The sequence below is a fragment of the Lasioglossum baleicum genome, chromosome 8, assembly GCF_051020765.1.
Source record: "Lasioglossum baleicum chromosome 8, iyLasBale1, whole genome shotgun sequence".
Classification (NCBI taxonomy): domain Eukaryota; kingdom Metazoa; phylum Arthropoda; class Insecta; order Hymenoptera; family Halictidae; genus Lasioglossum; species Lasioglossum baleicum.
This window is the reverse complement of record NC_134936.1, coordinates 8,973,767-8,991,370: the sequence shown is the minus strand read 5'-3', so window position 1 is coordinate 8,991,370 and position 17,604 is coordinate 8,973,767. Positions and strand designations below refer to the sequence as shown.

Below are 17,604 nucleotides of genomic sequence, written 5' to 3'. Positions count from 1 at the left end.
GTTAGTAGCTTTTTTGTAGGTGAACGCGTAAAGGACATATGAAGGTTAACTTCATTTTTTTGAATGGAATGAGGTATTTTTTAATACATCAATCGATGTAGCTGGACATTCATTATAAAAACGTACCTATGTGTCTCGAAAAGTTAGTAGTTCAGAAGATATTCCAATTTAAGTAATTCTAAAACACCATTACTGTCGTGTACTAAGACGTTACACTAGTAAATCAACGCTAACGTCTTAGTACGACAGTAATGGTGTCTTAGAATTATTTAAATTGAAATATCTCCTGAACTACTAACTAAGGCACTTTTTTATAACGAATGTCCAGCTGCATCGGTTCCATTAAAAAAAAAAAAATGAAGTTGACCTTCATATGTCCTTTACGCGTCCACCTACAAAAAAGCTACTAACATCAGATCAATGCCCCCTCGAAACCAAGCAATTTCCATCTGATGCATTGTTTGCTAACACCAATAGCAGCCGAGTTATTCAGGTGGCCTGTTTGAGGGGCCTCACCCTATAACCATCCATAGCAAGGAGTATCGCCATGTATGAAAACCACCACCTACAGAAAAGCTCAGTACTCACCTTTCCGTCATCGAAGGAAAACTTGCGGCGAAGTGCACTAGCTTCCCAATCACCGGAAGCCTGAAACAAAAAGGAGAACGTTAGTCTCAATCGAATTGAACAAGATTTCGAAATTACTGTCACATTCTGTCCATCGAAATATAAGTTTCCACCATTCTACTCTGTCCAACGGAAACCCAGGATTGTATTAAAAATTCAAAGGCGGTTCGAGAGGGTGGTTAGAGCGAGGAGAAGGGAAGCCGAAGTTCTAACTCAGTTGCGGCGCCAACGAAAAAGCACCCCTGACCTTCGAGCACTCCGAAGACGATCATTTCCTCTTCTCTCCTCTTCTCGAGGGATTCGCTTCGCCTTTCTCTCTCTCTCTCTCTCTCTCTCTCTCTCTCTCTCTCTGCAAGAAGTTTCATTCGTCTCGCGAGCTTCCAGCTTTTTCCTGCCTTCGAAACCGACGAAGAAATGTATTACATCGGCCCCATAGAATATTGCCGGAAGTCCTCCTCGTCCTGGAAAGGGCGAGCTCTCAGTGTTTCGCCTCGGTCTGTACGCCACCGTGCAATAAGAAACAACCGAGCTTACTGTTTCTTATTTAATTCCTAAAATGAACTTAAGACGAAACGTAACGCGGTACTGGTTGTTCGCTGTTTTGGTGGAACTTATGTCCCATTAATGCGATTCTGTAGGTTGGACTGCCAACAATCTTTTAGATTAAGGTTACGATTTTCTAGAAATGTGAAATACAATTAATTGTATTACGATTTTCCAGAAATGTGAAATACAATTAATTGTATTACGATTTTCCAGAAATGTGAAATACAATTAATTGTATTACGATTTTCTAGAAATGTGAAATACAATTAATTGTATTACGATTTTCTAGAAATGTGAAATACAATGCACATAATTGCGTTCTTTTTTGGAAAGAACATTGTTTAAAAATAGATTACTAATTTATATTTTAATTTAAAACTTCCCCTTAATTTTAAATTTTACAATATAGAATTTCATAACAATTTTAAAATAATATTAAATTTTCTATGAAATTTTTAGAGATAATATTAACTCCTCAAATAATATATTGAATATATAAAATATTTGTTGTCATGTTACAAAATATGAGGGTTTTAAAAACAAGAAAACGTAATAGGGTCAAATATGATTTTACCTTGTTAGGTTGTCAACTATTTCCTAACAATTTTTATATGCGATTACAAATCTTCCTGTTACTTTTCAATGAATTGAATTAAAACATTTTTTAGAAATATAAATAAATATACATTAATTCTGTTGTCTTAATTTAACTCATTGCCACGAGTTAGGCTCGATATTATACAGCAAGAGGTTAACGAACAAGTAAAAGTTGCTTTCATGGTTCCGGGAGAATTTGCAATGATTCTAACAAAGAGTACTATACATATAATTTTCAGAGAACAATGACAAGTATGGCAGTTAGGAAGAGATGGAATTGTATGTACAATTGGCTATAAAATATTTTCTGTAGAGTCTCTCATTCATAATAAATGCAACACAGAAACAACTAACATAGAAAACATTAATTAATGTAAATGAAGAAAGTGATAATCTCTATTTCGAAGGAAGTACATGTTAGCATTTAATTATATTTCAGCCTATTCGGCCACTTATCAAAGACAAGCAAATAGGAAGTGGTCCACTAGTACCGCAGCCATGATAAAAATTAATTAGACCCGTGACCTTACCAACGATGGATAATTCCGTGGTACAGTCTTTATCGTTTTTATGCACACGAGAACAATAAACTGCGATGTTATCGTGAAACACGCAGCCTGCAGTTCGGCTCTTTGCCACACGATTTGTACATCAACTTTCTGTTATGCATACGGTACTTAATTGAAAAGAACTTGCTACTAAAATTTCATCAGCTAACACGACAACTGTATTTGGATTAATATTTGTGAAACACGTTTTGTCGATCCATGAAAAACTGTTTTTTTTTTAAGCATTTCCGATGTCAACTGAGATCTATTTCTCTGTGCTGCACTGAAGTAAATTACAGTATATATATTCATAAATACATAGTTTACATTAAATCAAATTAACTGCATGTTCTGAATAAAATTTTAATTTCTTTTTAGTATCTCTTAGTTCCACAATGTCACAGTAAATCAATAATTATTGAAAGCAAATAACGCATGTATAACATTATTGATTTCATATTGAATTTTATGCGGCGTTTTTCACAACGATATTTTTTAATCTTTAATCCCAGCGAAAAATTGAAACGGACAATTTCAACATGAACACATCTCGCTATGTGTTTGTAACGATTTGTTTAATAAACGTGTTTTAATAGACTTGTTTAATAAACGAAAATGGTTCAGGTAAATTTTATTCAATTTGACAGAATCTGTCACAATAATAAAAAATACCACCTCCCATTTACAAAATTTTCTTCTTAGCAATTTTTCCAAAGAAACCAATTGCGTAAGTACATTTTGAATGTACTTGCATAAAATGATACATAGCTAGTAAAAAAATCAGGGAACTCCCATGTACATTTTAAGCAAACTACAGTGTGTTCCCGCGATTGATGTGACTTTCGGGTATGCGGATGATGTGACTTTTTTATCATAGAATGAGGGGATAACTCCGAGAGACGACGTCTCTTGACGGAGTCCAAAATTGTCCGAAATGGAACTGAATGAACGGAACACCATACTGACATGAGCTCCTTCGGTGCGAAGTGGGTCAGTGGAGTCGGAGTGAGATCGCGTAGTGGAGTAGGGAGCGTTGGTGCGCGGAGTGGGGATCGCTGAACGCGATAACGTACTACCAAGCGTCGCGTGGCGAGGTGTGACGGTTGATATTCAAATAATTTTTTCTCCTAGATGCACAGTTTTTTTTTAAATTTGATTTTTAATATTGCATTCTCATCCAGTTCTGAGCTATGTGTAAAGTTTCAAGTCTCTATCTCATCGGGATGAGCGTCTCTAGCTCATCGGGAAGTGGTTTAAAATTCGATTACAAGATTTGACGCATACTACGACAACAATAACTCAGCAAACTAATATAAGCGTGCTAATGACAGATATTTGTTGAGAAGAAAATTGATAAAATATTCTCAGTACGGCGGATTAATGTAGCGTATTCAGAAAACTGGGGTAGGGGGAAGCACTCGATTAGCCCCCTCCCCCGGAGAGCGTCGTTTCAAAGCGGACCTCCCATTTCGCAGGGTTCATGGAGACGTTTCCTGGCTCACCTAAATTTTTCACACGTCGCACGTCTTCCATTAAGTTTTCTATGAACAGCTCTTGTACGTGCGCTTTTCGCGCCCAACCCCGTGAAGTCCTCACCCTCTCCTATGGGGATCTCCCGTTGCGTTTCCGCTGCGAATTTTCCTCTCGCATCCGCGTGCAATTTTTTCGTGTACACCTTTTCGCTGAAATCTCGCAGCTCTCGCACACATACACACGCGCGCGTACGAGACTACCTTAATATTTTCCCGCGAAACTTCTCCCCGTGTTTCTACGTGATCCCAGCACGCTTTACAAGCTTACATGTAAATAAGCTCGGCGCCAGCTCGCGGATGATTATTAAAGCGACTATTATACGCGCGCGTGACATTGTAGTCCGCGGAAGGCAGCGACGGAGGTGGCGAAGGTGCTCCTGGCGAGCTGTCGAGAAGAATCGATACTCGCTGCCTCGTGTCAGCACTCTGCGTGCCCTTCTGTGTGCTGAAATAACCTGTTGGAGTTGTTTTCACCGATGAGATTTCGGGAAGCAATTTTTTCGCGAGAATCGAGGAGATTGACAGCCGATAAACGAGTTCGTTGCTCCCTACTGGCGTCTAAAGATCGGGTGCATCATCCGAGGAAGTGTTAAAGCTATCGAGTTGTTTGGATTTGACGAGGTTTTTGGGATAGACTGTTCGAAAACTACCGAGACTGATGTAACACAAAATTGATTATGGAATTATACACGATGTGACGGAAAATACCAAACTAGTTTAAAAAATAGTGAGTTGTTCTTAAAAAAATTTTTATTCAAGTTCGTACCGAAAATTTTATAAATGTGTTTTGTGGACTCGTATGAGTTATGCACGTGCTAAAAATTTCATGAAAATCGGGCAATTGGTTAATCAATTATGCACGATTGAAAATGGTGAAAATCGTCGAATAATAGAAGATCTTGGCAAACTGTAATTTTCATCACTTTTAATTATTCATAACTCGTAAATCACTTCATCAATTTCGACGAAATTTTCAGCATGCGCATGACGTATACGAATCTACAAATCGCATATCTACTGGCTACTCTAATGTACCTTGACGGTAAAACGAAGGTGGTGTGGACCATGAATAAAGAAGTTATTGTGACTTAAAGTGTGTGCCATCGATTATGAAACTGACTGTACGTGCCGAATAAATATTGAATGAATTTTCAAACTGCCCCTCTACGCAGAACTTCAAAACCATCGATCCACAGCAACCGAAAAATTTGTAAGCTCGTAAATCACGCGAAATCGCCGGCTCCAAACGCGGGACAATGCTCTTAAACCACAGTGGAAATGTGGACAGGGCGAAACAGGAATCGCCAGAGATGATCCGTCGGCATTCGACGGTGTCCTGTCGTCGTCGACGAGGACGCGATAAATCAATAAAACGAGGCTAACCAGGGCGGCGTGGAAAAGATTTTATTTGCGAGGGCCGGTCCTTTCAGCCAGATGGACTTCGCAGGGCGAATTCATTGGGGCTGGTCGTTCTTTTATGATGCATGAGATTTCCCCCGATCCACGGATAATGGAATGGGAAATAAAGTGCGAACAATTCCGTCACTCCCAGAGTCCACCTCGAGCAAAGCGGAGCAGAGCGGAGAGAAGCTGAGCAGAGCAGAACGAAGCGTTTTCGCGCGAAGAAGTGTGCGCCGGGCGCGTCCGCACACAATGGGAACGCTATTTGTGTGGCAAATGCAGTCTACGGAAGTAGTAGAATGTAAATTTGTCCTCCGATGGAGCTCGACGACGATCACTTTAAAATTAGACGATATACGGGACCGTGTAAAAGTCGAGCTGATATGCTGCATAGCGATTGCTACAGAGCATCTGACAGTTTCCCGATGAAACTAAAAAAACCTGGTCGATAGTGAGCCGTGTACCAGGCAAATAATTCCACAGAGATACGGCGAAGTGAATCTAACGCCCAGCCCTTTCGTACCTCCGTGTGTTTTCTATGCAATTACAGTAGTACCTCGCTAGTTGCAACCTCGCTTATTGCACGGAGTCCTTCGTTCGTTGGACACTTGCCACTCTCACTACGAGAGGTGCTCAAGTTTCTGGAACTCATGGTCACTTCGATTTATCCACGCATTCTTGTGCAACGAGAGAGGTTTTACTGTAGTGGACGCACACCACTACACACGATCCACGATAATATAATAAGATCCTCATACATATATTTCGCTCATTTTTATTTTACACTTTAAGTGGGTGTTCTAATTTTCGGGGCGTTTCGCAAGAATTTTTTTCAGGATAACTATCGAACCTTTTGCATTGGGATTTTGCATGGATGTTTATTGGTGTCTAAAGCGCACGTGTGATTTTTTTGAAGTGGAAATAATTATAATTACGCGAGTTATACATTTTTCTATAGAGTATGTTTTGGAACATATGTTTCGACGATTATCGCGCTTCCTACTGATCAGGAACAAGAGTAATTAAAAATCTTAAGTATTTACAAAATGGCGGTATGTTTACATACACTACTTCATGAGACTTGAACTTGACAAATAATTATTCAACAAATGAGGTCAGATATAAAAAAAACTGTTAGTCTCGACCTATTTTATGACACGAGAATTTTCCGAATTAATTCCATCTATTCTGTAGAAACCGTCCATTGTGGTTCTTACTTTTCCGTTCATGCCGGTGGCAGCCAGCACAATTATTCAGGACGTTCGAAAATGTCATCTGCGAGCATGACACGGGCTCTCTATTCACCGAGGGTCGCAAAAATTCGCCAATGCCTCTCCGAGTCTCGCTATAGTTGCTCGTTTACGAGGCGATTTCATTATTGCCGGACTGTAGTTGATTTTATGACTCTAGCTAGCGGCAGTTAATGGGCGGCCGGATTCCGTCGACGGTGATTAAATTTATTTGATGTAGCCGAAGGTAGGTCGCATTACGAACTAATTGATTTTCGATTCACGCTGGCATTTGTCCTGTCGCGAGAAAATCGGGGCGCGCCTGATTCCGTGCGTAATCGCGATGGAAAACTAATTGTAAGTGTCACTGATGGGGTAAAAGTGCGGGGGGAGGCGTGGGGGGGGGGGTCGAGCCGGCGAAATAAACTTTTTATCGCTCGAAGCTAAAAAGAGAAACGACGGAATTTCGATGCAATTTCACCGTTGAGAATCGCATTTACCGGCAGCGAAGAAAATTGTGCGGAGCATGGAAATTATTTTCTAATTTGTTGCTAGAAATATCCTTCCTAATTCTGTCGTGTGCTGGAATGAAAAGATATTAAATTTGGCCGTTTGTGTACTGTAAAACAATTTTTATTCACCACTGTTGTCTAATTGTTTAAGTAGTGAATATATTATAGAAAAATATATTAAGCTATATTTGTTAAAACCATATGAATTTCTGCCTCTACGACTTTTTTCCATAGAAAATATAGTGGGAGGCAGTTTTATTAATTTGTATTGCAATCAGTCATTGTTATATCTATGTTAATAATCTATGTTTAATTTTTTGCGAAACTTGAGCTTTAATCACTCGATGTGTGTGGAAATCTGTGTTGTCTTGTAAAAATTTGTAAATGTATACAAAAATGTATAGACTTCCTAAATCTACGATATTTTCATGGAATATTTTGAGTGTGTCAACTAAAATGTGGATCTTTGTGAACCTGTGTTTAGCTTCTCCAAAGTTTTTGTTTTGTTGCACTTTATTTAATGAACGCTTGCCATAAACGCACAAATATTAGTATGTATGTAGTCTAATAATACGCAGAGAACCAAATGCAGCTCAAAGCTCTTAACCTTCGCTTACCCTCGGCGGGTCATTTTAACCCAGCTGTTGCAATATTCAACTTTACCGAATGCGTGTCTTGCCACATTACCACAAACAATGGAGTATATACTACAATGAAGTAATAATAATTTATTCAGTGGAATGAAGTAATAATAATTTATTCACTGCAATGAAGTGATAATAATTTATTCACTGCAACGAAGTGATAATAACATTTTGAAAAAATTCTGAGTGCAATTTACTCACTGGCTATGGTTCCATCTAAAAATTGAATCACTAGACTGCAGATTTTGTGCATTTAGTATTATGGATTTTTTATTCATTTATGACGAAAATGGTAAAACACAAACCCGAGAAGACGTTAGAAGAGTTTCCGAATATTGTTACATTATTTTTAACTGTTTGAGATGATTAACAGTTTTCCGGTTTCTTACGATCGAGTTGAATAATCGTTTACAAAATAATAAATAGGAAAAAGCAGTAAATGCACCTTTGCCAAACTGATTGCAGTGAGCGATCAAAACGAAGATGATTAACAGGTTTTCGGTTTCTTACGATTGACTTGAAGAATTGTTATTTTGCATAAAAATTCGCTATTGATCGCCCACTGCAATCACTTTGGCAAAAGTGTATTTATTATATTTTATTATACCTAGCAGAGAAGACAGATAAACAGAGAACCGACACAGCTTTCAGATAGATCGTACCCTCGTGTAAGCCCTAGGTGTTTATTGGAGAAGATGGCCCCCCTCGTGTCCTTCCATCACCATCAGAATCTTATGTATAATATATCAGTGGCAATATCACGTCGCTGACAGTGTACATTTCGCGTCATTTTTACCTGTACCTGCCGGAAGCATGCGGTCTCCAAGCATTAATAAATCAACCCCGAAATCGAATCGCTCCTGATCAATTATGAAAGTCGGACACTCTACTGCAGCCAATCAGATTTACTATTTTCTATGTTAAAATTCATCCAGGAGTGAATAAGCAAAAATGAAACCCACTCTCACTAATAACTTTGTATAGACTTTGTAAATAAGCAGCCAAAATTAATTTTCTCATCAATAATTATTATGAACAAGTGAAAAGAAATTCGATCATCGATAACTGTTATAAGCAGTTTTTCTTCATCGAAAACAGTTATCTAGGATCCAATTTTTTGGACACTAATAATAACTGTTATTTGTAACCACAATGTATAAAAATCGATATTTTTTAATCATTTGGTTCTTCGAATTTCTTTATATTTTGTCTACATTATCTTAAATTTCAATAATATCCAAATTTTTATCAATGATTTTTATCGTAGAAAATTTTAGAATAACTGTTATTTTTGCTCCCTGATGACTACACATTTACAAGTATTGTATGAGATATTACACCAATTTAATGATTAATTAAAATTAAAATAGCTTCGACTGCAAAGGGTTAAAGTGCAAGGGGTTAACGTAATTCTTAAATCGATTACGAGTTTTATAATCGACTTTACTCATCTGCGGTCGAGAGTAGACAGGTTTCCGCGCGGTCGGATCGAGCAGTTAAATACGCGAAAAAGCAAATGAGAGGATCAGGCATGCGAGAATAACGCGGATAACGCGCCTAACGCATGCGTATCGGTAATAAGACGCTCAGGCAATTAGAGCTGAATAATTAAAGGGTCGTTAGTCTCGGCTGCTGGCGAAATAACTCGGCTCGCGAGAAACCCATGGGGGCAAGGAGGGGCGGAACGGAACGGAAATGAAGTCCAGAATCTTCGAAGCCGGACGAACCGGCTGAATTACAGAAACTATCGATCGTGTCAGCTACGTCTTAATTTCTAGCCAGGCGTCTCCACGCGGAATGCAATAATCGTACGTTAAGCGTGACACAACTACCCGTATAATTAGTGCTACAGGAGCGGCGGTGCTGGGGGTTGGGGGCTGACTGTCGCGTTATAATGCATTCGCAATGCCGGTGGAGCACGTAATTACCGTGAGTTTGTCTTGGCCCTGACAGTGCGTGCGAACAAAGAATTATTCGGGACGCGTTTTTATTCGTGATATTGCGCCATCATGCGGTTCGCCTAAAGCGCGTTACTGTCTCCTGCGAACCGAGTGCGAAACATTGAATAAAATTTACGCTGAAATGCGAAATTCAACCAATGGTACCGTCTTTTCGGAAAATCATTATTCATGCGTCATCCCTTGCCGAACGGTTTTCTGCAACGTTACAATAATCAGAACGTTTTTATCTTTATCATATTTGCTCATCCTTTGACAGAAGATTTAACAGAATATTTAACAGAAGAGAAAAGAAAATTTATGTTCATGTTCAAGGAAATAGATTTACTGAAAAATTTCCCTTCGACACTAAACCCACCGAGCACTAAAAGCGATCAACATGTTTTAGTTTGAAAAAATGACGAGGCTCTATTTATTTCGATTTTCTGCAATTTGTGCAACAATATGTGCTTGGATATAGAATTTTATCGAATGAATTTCCACGTAAGCAACTTCGTAATTTCAATAATTATGAAATGAAAAATATAAAACCGGTCATTTGACCGACAGTGGGCAGGTTTAGTGTTAATGCATCTTTGCAGTCCCAATGAATTTTCATTTGAAATTTTATAATAAAAGGTGTCTTGTTGCCAGCTTTGATAGAAATAGTATTAAATATTGGTTACTGAAGAATAGAATTTTTTATGTCATTCTACGAGAAAGGCGTAGTATTTATATTTAGTAGATTTTGTTTGAAACGTGTAGCTGGACTATAACGATAAATTGTTTTAAAGTAAAATTGTCAACTTGTGCAAGTAGCTCTAGTATCTAGACGACGACTAAGTCTTCAAAATTATTTAATTTAAACTTATTTTCATAAGGTGAATAAACTTCTGTAACAAGAACGTGTATAATAACAGAGTTTGATTAAAATGAGTAAAAGTATGTATAAAGTGTATAATAAAGTATACAAATCGACTGATTTTCAGATTACATTTTTGTCAACAAGTTACAAGTTGCTTTTTTATTCTAGTACGGTAGAAATTGAAGTTTTCGAGCTGGAATTTTGCAGCAACGGAAAGCATTGAACGAATTTTTCATTTAAGGTAACGTTTGCCAACGGATTCCTAGCTTTTTCACTCCATTATGATAGAAATTTCAGTTTTTGAAGCCGATAGATATTTCTACCAATGGCTTGAATGCTTTCTCATTTGCGGACGCTTTCGGTCACCCACGTTCTCCATTTACCAGAATTTCATCTTCGAATTTCTCGTACCGTACACGAATGCCGCGTTCATTTACCGTGTATTTTGACCAGAGGTAGTATTAACGTTTCATGGAGCTACTGTGGCATTATGTCCACTTTTCCACTCGTGCGGAATAGTAGTTCAAAGAGCGAAAAGAATTTTTAAATTCCGTACTGACATTTTTCATTCACAGCACAATAAAAGATTCACGAAAAATGTATGTAAAATTTCTGTGATTTCATTATGGGGAAGAGAGTTTAACCTTTCGTGGTAGTTCGTGAAATCAACTTCGTGGAGTATTTACATTAATAATTTCCAAAAAGAAGATCATTTTTGGAGGAGAAATCAAGTGGATTCCAATCCGCAGTCTAATAAAATTAAAATTTTCTATATCAATTGAATGGGATCAAATAGAAATTTGTTTCCTCCTTTAATAATTATAATAACGAATGGATAAAACCAATTATAACAGAGTGGGCACAGTTAATTTAAAATGACATAACAAATAATCCTTTGAATGATTGAATTCTTTTAAACACTTACTTATTTGGATTTTAAAAATAGCGAACAAACTTTATTTTCATTTGGCGTTTAGATCAAATACACAATTTCCAAATAATTTCCAATTTCATTAACATTATTCAAATAAAATTAATAATTTCACCTCACGAAGAGGTAATTGAAGTAACTAATGAAGTTTAATGATCAAACTTTAACCGCATACGTTTCCAAAATTGGTATTTAATACACGAAACAAACAGAATTTTGGAGAGAGTTAAATTCAATTAATTATTCAATTTAGATATACCAATATTTGTAGTTTAATTATTACAGTTTAGCTACAGCCGCTTTCAAAACTGGTCTGCAGTACACGAAACAAACAGAATTTTCGAGAGAACGAATTCAATTAATTATTCAATTTAGATATACCAATTTTTGTAGTTTAATTATTACAGTTTAGCTGCAGCCGCTTCCAAAACTGGTCTGTAGTACACGAAATAAATTGAATTTTCGAGAGAAAAATTATTTAAAAGGAAATAATTTTTACAAAATGATTTGACTGTCCAAACAAACTAACAGATGATTATTTCAAGTGACACGTAGCCAAATAGGATAATGTATAAACTTCACGATTATTATTAAATTAATTTATTGTTAAACCTGCTTTATGATAGTAAACGATTGCACACGTAGTTACTCGAATTAATATTGGACGCTCTAAAAAAACGATAACTTTTTTAATATTGTACTATACTATTTGAACTTTTTTGGGAAGCAAGAGCAATTAGTTTACTACAGGATGTGAATAGAAATGTTTTAGAAAATATTAAAAGTTGCATTTTACAACTTTTTTATGTGGGCCTATATTGAAAATTTAAAAAATACGTTTTGCACGTGCTCTAGCTTCCCAAAAAAGTTCAAATCGTGTAGTACAAAATATTAAAGAAGTTATTATCTTTTAAGAGCGTCCGAATATTAATTCGAGTAACCGTACTTTAAACCCGAATCCATCCGAAAATGGTCGAAACGTTCGCGCTAATTTTGCGCAGTCCACATTGCAGTGAAAGTCGCGCGGCTAATAACCGTGCGACACCGGCGAGGTATCCTTTAAACCTCTAATTCACGGTGCGCGTGGTCCGCTCCTCGGCGAATTCCCTTGGAGCCTCGATTAATATTAAAGTACCGGCGTCGCGTTAAATATCGCGGCGTTTCGCACAAAGGCATGCAAATCGACGTCGAAACAACAAGTGCCGGCGTGTGCGCGACGTTCGGCCGATACGCGAGGCTGTTTTTATTTTCGTAAATTATTTCGCGAGGCAACGCTTTACAAATAATAGAGAAAAAAAAGAGAGAGAGAGAGGGGTGAAGAAAGGGATTCGTGCACTCGTTAGCAAGCGGACGAACATATGAAAAATGCATGACGCCGGAAGGATCGTTATGCTAATCCCTTCGCCGGGCACAGTCGTCTCGTGTACAAACCTGGCGCGTAGATCTACGGTACCGATGCGCGCGCGTTCACTAGCATCGATCGTAATTAAACCTGTCCATCAGATTTCCACGTCGGGACCGGCGTTTCCCCACTTTCCTCGATCCACATTCAACGCGCGTCATTTCGGAACTGACATGCCGGAAGGGTTCGTTAAATCGTGCCAAGGGTACATTCTCATAATAACTCCATTCTGTTTATATAGAGTGTCCCGAAAATCTGGGACCGCTTGAGCATTATTCTTGAGGCAAATGCAAGTTAGAAAGTCCCGTATCAGTTCAACATTAACCCCTTGCACTAGAAGCTATTTTAACCAGGGACCGAAAATAACAATTTTTCAAAAAATTTTCTACGATAGAAATCATTAATAAAAAGTTGATTATTATACATTTTGGTTACAAATAACAGTCTTTAGTGTCCAAAAAATGCGATCATCTGTTATCGATGAAGAAAAACTGTTTCGATTACTCAAAGCAGTTATCGATAAGGGAAGTTCATTTCGATCGCTCATAGTAGTTGTCGATGATCGAATTTCTTTTCACTTGTTCATAATAATTATTGATGAGAAAATTCATTTTGGTTGCTTATTTATTGAGTTGTCTACTCTTTTTCGGATGGAGCAAGCCTGTGAAATTCATTGAGAAGGTTTCGTACAACAAGACGACTCAACAAACCATAAGATAAACACAAAATCTGTTTGTTTGTCACATTAAATTTTGATTGTAGCAATGAAATAATTGATTCTCTACCATTTGAAAGTTGCACTATTTAATAATAAGTATCACAAACCTTCGCCAATAACTGTTATGAGCCATCAAAATGAATTTCTCTCAACGACAACATTCACCAACAACAGAACAAATTTTCGGTTACTTATAATCCTTATAGTCGATGAAATATGCACTTGTTATTCTGACTTTTTTCTTTTTGGTTATAACAGTTATGGTCCCTGATTTAAACTCGAAAATTAAATATCTCTTACGACCTAGAATAATTCCATTCCATAGGATTTAAAAAATTTTATGCATATAGAATTGATATAATACCTCGTACAATACCTAAATTTGTAGTAATTGATTAGATGCTAACATATTTAATAATGTTTAGTGCAATTGTTAATGGTTACTCTGAGTCACCATTCGAATACTAAGGATGCTATTTCTGCGGACTTCTGGCGTGTTACCTTCGGTTAAATGAAAATATCGATTTTTTAAAAGTAGTATGTTCTGGTAATACGATTCTTTCGAAATACTCTCCTAAAGTTTTATTTGGAAATTCGCGGAACTGCTGCATTTATAGCTCGCAAAGTGCAGTCGTTCTCCATTCTGGGAACAGACAATTAAGACTTTAAACTTTAAACCCATTATTACCAAACCAGAAATACCTGTAAGACCCAGACTCGATCAATTTGGATAAAATTATGCAGCACTATTCTTAAAACTTCTAGTCCTTCGTGGAGCCGATTTTTTATTCGTACATTTCTCCTATTTTATGAACAAAAGAGGTTGATTAAAATAGCTGCAACTTTCTTAAGAATTGATTTCATCCAAATCGGTTGTGACAAGGTCTCTTTCGTCTAATTTAATGTTAAATTTAAGAATGTTTCTTAACTAGATCACATGGAGTGTGAAGATGGCTATACTTCTCGTTTAAGATGTTCAATTTTCCGGTAAATACTAGTTAAATATATTACGATATTAATGTTTTAAAGAGGCATCAGTTTGTATAAAATTGTCTAATTTTCAGATGGTCTCACACTTTTAGGACACTCTGTATAAGGGAGCAAGCCTAACTGCGGACGGGACTTCATGTCGATTCCCAGCTGGCTACCACTTTCGGCAGAATAACTACTCCGGATAATGGTTAATTTATGGAGAATGAAAGTTGACGTGAAACGGTCGATAGAAATGAAGTAGACGGAGTACCTACGCGAGACTGATGAAGTTGAGGAACTGGATGAAGTAATGGGATTAGTCGAATTGCGTGATGTACGAAGAGCAATGATGGATGAAATATTTCATGCAGTCGCTTGACTTGATCTGCTGGGTAATATAACGTTGTAGAAACTTTGTGTGACAAATTTATCTTTGTGTGACATCGTATTTTAAATGTTTTTTTCACTTTTGATCCTTGAAACATTCATACTAACATTTCCAGATCAGTGTCAAACATATTCAAATTTGGGAACGATTATTTTCATTTGTTGTGCACATTTCTGTGTTACACAAAAATGAATTCGTGAATTCATTCTTTATAGAACGAAAAATTTATAAAGACTCTTAAAAATCATTTTCTAATAGAACATTATTCATCTTGTTGAACATATTTATTGTAAAAAGACTATTTGCACGAATTCACTATGAAAATTATTATAAAATCATTTTATATACACTGAAAAATATATGTATAGACTTCTACATTATACTCTACAGTTTTTTTTAACCTAAATAAAAATCATTTGCTTGAAGAAAACTATTTATTCGATCGCATTTATTATCATAACAGCAGAGCTAGCTTGTCCCTCACGCATCGTACTTTCTCTTTGACACTTTTTTGATAGGATCCTTCGAAAAAGATGAACGATCTGCGAAGGAAATTGTTCCCTATACCCCGGGATCTGGAACAGGGTCAAAGGGAAACGAGAAATTCGACCGCCGAGGTTAAGAGAAGAAACTTCGGCAAGCGCTGAATGAACCGCCACGTGGACATAGTTACGCTACTTCGTAAAATCCACGAAAACCCGATATCCAGGAAGCCTCGGTGGTAATAACTGCGCATGGGTCCCTTTCGGATCTACTAAAACTATTCCCGAGAGATGTGAATGAGCCGAAATTCCGAGGGAATTAGTAAGGATCCGTTCGACGTCCCGAAGTTGCCTCAATAAGATTCTCGAATAGTGCGACATCCGAGCGGGGGAACCGTCAATTTCGATAATTGCACCTATCACGTTGGGATGTCAAAGAAACATTGACTGTTCGAGTCTCGTGATTACTCTTGCTACGAGTATAAAATGTTAAAATCGATGCTCGAAAATCTTTTTGAAATTTTTAATTGAGATCTAAATTGTTGTCGATGATAGCGATGTATAAAATTAATCATTAGAATGTACTTTACCGATTGTGATCAAATTGTGATTCACCCTTTTGCAAATCAAATTTAACCTTTTACAAATCAGTTCCACCCATTAAGAATATTTAAAATTAATTATATATTTATTTCGATTAAATTATATATTTATTTAGACACACGTGAACGGTGTCATTACCGCGAGGGAAGACTCAATATGTACGTTTCAATAAATATGTACTTTTATTTCTAAAATTTATTAATCAGAAAATGGCTACCATGATTACACATATCTACATACAGTTTTCGCACATTACAAAGTTAACGAATTGGTAATTACTTTTAAATAAGTACTTGATGTACATCTTTGTAGTAAATGAAATGTTGAATTTCTTAACAATTAATTTACACTTTATCTGATTTTTTTTTACAAAAACTTACTTAAAAATACTTTATTTATAAAAGCTAGAGTTTGATTTGCAAAAGGGTGAAATTAATTTGCAGAAGGGTGAAATTGGTTTACGGAAAGGTGAAATTGACTTGCAAAATGGTGAATTTGGAGAGTGTATACCTGTACAACTAGAATTAATCGAAATGCAGTGTGATTCCGTATAAAATAAAAAATATATTGTAATTCCACATTTTTACAATTATTTATCTGTCGACAGATTTCCCGATATGTTATGTGCAATTAGGCGTATTTCAGCTATGTTCGGAAGTAGTGGTAACACATATGTGTGCGAACCACTATTATCAACGTTAAAAAATAATAAAACTGCGGAAAGGTCAAAACGAACAGACCAGCGTGTGCAATCAATTTCAAAAATAATTACAATTCAACCAAAGGACCCCGCACTAAACCACGTGAGATAGGTCCTCGGTGAAAATGGCTGAATTTGAAATATGTTGTACCTTTTGGGTCATTGAACAAATACATGTCAGGGTAAATGTCAAAAAATGGACAATTTCGTTGTTTCAACCCTTCAAAAGCCTGAGGTCAGACTAGCAAAGATATCACTTTCGGATCAATGCGGTTACCATTATAAGGGAACAATATAAATTTTTAGTGAACAGACAAAATAGTTAAAGAATTTCTTTCTTTCCAATACGCTGTCCTTCTTTGCGTCGAAAACTTTTATCGTTCATTACACAAGTAATATAATTGGAATTATATCATATTTGGTATCATTTTCATTAGAAAAATGCCACGAATATGTTGGTCAAAGTCCCATCAATAATAAATGAAAAATAAAGAAGTTTTGTTATTGGATTTTATGTTTACACTTCGCGGCGACCGAGGCCTCTCAAGCTCCGTTGTCCTTTTCTACGTTCGGCAAAAGGCAAAGAATAGTATCCCTGGTGGATAATTGTCCTTGGGCAGACCCGTGTTTGGGACAATTATCGATAAAATACTGTATAATACTTAATGAGGCCCTTGGTGGTAAAAGAGTTTGACATGCCTGTACTAAAGTATGCTACAACATACTATCTATACAAAGTGAAAAAGCTACCAAGAAATGTTGTATAAAGATGTGTAATGAATGTGTACATTTTGGTATAATTTGTCAAGGCAACGAGTTGTGAGGATTGAACTGAAGCTTATGGGATGCCAAGGCAAACAGAAATTCCACAGTGCCCGTGGCCAAGGTTGGTAACGCGTCGAAATGCAGTTCCACGGTTGACAGTAATGAAAGACCGAAGGTTGCGGATTTGAAGCAGTATAAAGGATCA

The 17,604-nt window shown here is 36.8% G+C and overlaps 1 protein-coding gene across 3 annotated transcripts in view; it reads right to left on the bottom strand.

Annotated features, from left to right (window-relative positions):
- Pgant9 (polypeptide N-acetylgalactosaminyltransferase 9) overlaps positions 1–17,604 on the bottom strand; it is a 498,492-nt gene that overhangs the window by 442,669 nt on the left and 38,219 nt on the right. For all 3 annotated transcript variants that reach the window (XM_076428489.1, XM_076428492.1, XM_076428491.1), the window contains exon 2: positions 589–648. The gene's annotated coding sequence lies outside the window, so the exon portion shown is untranslated. The remainder of the gene's footprint in view (positions 1–588; positions 649–17,604) is intronic.